The following is a 3,065-nucleotide window of genomic DNA, read 5'->3' as shown; positions in this document are numbered from 1 at the left end:
ATTGAATGTGTGTACTGCTCCTCTGTCTGTCCTGGCAGAGTGATCCCTCACTGAGATTTCTGTTGAAGTAATTGTTTCGTAGTTTTTCTTCCTGTAGTCGATGGTTTACGACGGAGGATGTTGCACATTGTACAGATTGTGGAACACTATGAGGCAAATTGTGATTTGTGAATATGGGTTTTACAAATAGAATTAGATTTGATGTATATTCTGTGACACATGGTTCCACAGAATGTATAAAACACAAGGCTTTTTTTGTAAGTTGGTTATACAACCTGATACATCCACATGGGTGCTGTGACTTATTGTGGTTAATTTGGTCTCTGGTCTGTTTGTCATGCAACAAAACTATGACTGAAGTCTTCTAAGGTCGCAAAACTTCCATCCATCCATTTTCTCTTCCACTTTGAGGGTCGCAGGAGGTCACTCCCTGCTGATATTGGGCGAGAGGCGGAGGACACCCTGGACATGTCACCAGCGTATCTGTGCGACAAATAGAGCTTGCTCTCCGGCGGCTGAGCTGCTGTATCTAATTGCCGTCTATCTAGTAAATCTGAGCAGATACACATGGCTTTAGTTTGTATTAATCATTAAATGCAATCAGAAATTGCATGACATGAATTAAACACATCTCATTTTGTCATATCGTTTCAGACATCAGGTTGAATAAGAGTCCACACAGTTTCACGCAAATGGAAAAGGAATCTGATTAGTGTTTCGTAATAGGACAGTTTTAGTGTAATTTCAGGCTAAAATGTTTAGACTTTAAAGCCTCTAAAATGAATGACAATCTGGTTAATCATGACAGGAGCTCATATCTAAGCTCTTCCAATGGGAGCCTATGGAGTCAATGGACATCGATAGATCCATACACAGCCTTTTTTTATAATGAAACTATTTCCACACAAAAAAAGCCTGTTGAACTGACTGGCCCTTCGTAGAATTAAAGATCGTTTTTATCACAGCTCATGTTTTAGTGTCTGAGGATGAATTTTACCTGAAACTGTGATAACTTGAGATTTGCTCCTGTCGGGGTGAGAACAGAGATCTGGGAGCGACAAAGAAAAGACAAACGATGGAGCCACTCTAGGCTGTTCTGTTCATCACTCAACTGCAAATCTCATTTCCTGTACAATGTGATGCAGGATTGTAGTTAATATTTGTTTGTAATCTAATATTCGAAGAAAAATAGATGTATTTGCTAATATAGTAACAGCTTTGAATTAATTGTTCTCTTTTCCAGCACAGAGAACTCAAATACATCACAACTCGCCTCAAAAGGAATCATGTGACTTGACTTAAACCAAAAATACTGTGACATGTCTGTAGGAACAATGTTTTGATTTAATGCAAACTTCCGCCAAGGTCCAAAACCAGATTTAGATGAACTAAATCCAGATTTTCATTTGAATTTGCACCAAATTCCACACACTCAGAAATATCAGTCCCCTTAACATGCATGATTTTTATTCAAGATCCAGGAATTATTCTCTAAAAAAATCAACTAAATCATCAAAGAAAAGCTCCCAATCTTACAATGTTAAAGAAAGTGAATAAATGTTTTTGGATCCACCCCCTGATCCAGACCCACGCCAAAATTTGAAGGCTTCTTTCCTGATTCACACCACATCCTTCCACCAAGTTTGGTGGTAATCCGTCCTGTAGTTTATGAGTAATGAAAACGAACCCGTGTTATTATGAGTGTCCTTCAGCAAAGTCGAAGAGAAATCTTTCAACAGACAAAAGTTCAACAGTGCAGCACAGTTATAAAATATACTGGGCTGTGTTTAGTGTGAAACCCAGGTTTCTCTTTGGTGAAATTATAAATGACAAGACTGGCAGACGGCCTCACATGACTGAACAACTCTGGCTTCGTCCACTCGTCATGTTCAGACTCTGAATTCTGGTCCCACTGTTTGTTTTCTTACAGGAAGAGAGTGAGTCTTGACAAATAGGCAGCTATAACATTCGTATCACCAAACAGCACAACCCCCCCCTTACACTGGTAGCAGCTGTCAGTTTATCTTGATGAGTGTGTGTGTGTGTGTAGCATGAGATCCATGGAGCACCTCCCTCTGACTCGTCCTGCGAGCTGTCACCTCCAGTCTTCTCCTCACGATAAATCCACAGGGAGGCCGAGTGACGAGCTGACCTCCCCACCCACCCCCACCATCCCCAGTGAAAGTGCCATGGAGCAACTCCAGATGCGAACATCCTCCCTCTCTCTCTCTTTCTCCCACACTCTTCTCTCTCCCACTTCCACCGCTAGTCAACCCCCCCCCCCCCCCCTCCCTCCCTCCCTCGTGCAGCTATGAGTTTTCCATTTCCTTTTTTGGTGAAAAAATCTGAATCAGAGGCAGAGAGGAGGACATTTCACCAGAGCAGACGGGAGAGTGTATCTGGCCGTGTGTGTGTGTGTGTGTTTCATCAAGGCGATCAAACAGTCGACTCAGCGTAAACAACAGTGTATGACACACACACACACACACACACACACACACAGTTGTGTCCCTGTAGTTACTACTTGCCTAACCCAAAGCTTGTCTTCACCACAACCTAAATTTAACCTAAACTAACGTTAACCTACAGCGATATATTGATTGATGTTATGGGGACTCGCTTTTTGTCCCTAAAAGGACGACAATTCACCATTATGTGACCGTCTACACACACACACACACACACACACACACACACACACACACACACACACACACACACACACACACACACACACACACACACACTCCTGTTTCCTCCTTTGCACATGTACAAAAATATCTTAAACCCACTGACACACACTTTTTCTACTCTTTTACATGGATTCTTTCTCTAACACTTTCTCATACTTTCATGCCCTTCCCCTGCTGGATTTACACACACACGTGCACACACACACGTACACACACAGCTCTTTCCTCGAAAGACTTTTTGTACGCACCAGATGGGTTTCCTCTGGTTTAGACAGTAAACACAAGTCCACAGAAAGCTATGAGCTCATAAACCAGTAATGGATACTTCACTTTAACCACAGAATATAAAAAAAAGTGCTCAGCAAAGATCAG

This window comes from Paralichthys olivaceus, chromosome 13 (assembly GCF_024713975.1).
Source record: "Paralichthys olivaceus isolate ysfri-2021 chromosome 13, ASM2471397v2, whole genome shotgun sequence".
Taxonomy (NCBI): Eukaryota; Metazoa; Chordata; class Actinopteri; order Pleuronectiformes; family Paralichthyidae; genus Paralichthys; species Paralichthys olivaceus.
This window is presented reverse-complemented; position numbering follows the sequence as displayed.